The sequence below is a fragment of the Lissotriton vulgaris genome, unplaced genomic scaffold, assembly GCF_964263255.1.
Source record: "Lissotriton vulgaris unplaced genomic scaffold, aLisVul1.2 SCAFFOLD_1682, whole genome shotgun sequence".
Lineage (NCBI taxonomy): Eukaryota > Metazoa > Chordata > Amphibia > Caudata > Salamandridae > Lissotriton > Lissotriton vulgaris.
Window position 1 is genome coordinate 351,171 of NW_028241670.1, and position 591 is coordinate 351,761.

Here is a 591-nt window from a genome sequence, read left to right on the forward strand (position 1 = left end):
GTAAGGACACTAAAGTGTTAAGAGTCAACCACAGTTAAAGGGTCACAGCAGACTGGGGGCTAGGCACGATTGAATGTAGACTACGATAGAGAGCAAGGCCGCATACAGAAACCAGTTTGACACAGGGTCCAGTTTTACCTTGGGACTTTGTCTCAAAAATGGAAGTCCAAAATATTAAGCTGGGCTAGCAGCAGGCTGTAGCCGAGGGAAGATAGCCATCAGACAAGTTTCCGGCAAGGCTGTTAGTTTTTGTGGGAAAGCTCAGAGGAGGAGGAAGGAGGGTGCGGGCCACCACAGGTGTTATCACTGAGGGGGGTGACAAAATGGCAAAAATATACATGTTTTAAACACATTTTTGCCATTTTGTCAAGGCAAGGGGGGGGGGGAAGAGACAAGAAATTTTCCACACCGGGCACTATCTGACCTTGCTACGCCACTGGGAAAGCTCCGAGAAGGAGAAATATGAACGTTATGAATTCCTTCAACGGCCGCGTACTTTGGGTACCTCTGCCAGTCATGATTTCTTCCTTCACACTTTATAACTATTTCGGAGTTCAGAGGCTTCCAGCAGGGCAAGGCTGTGAGCTGAAA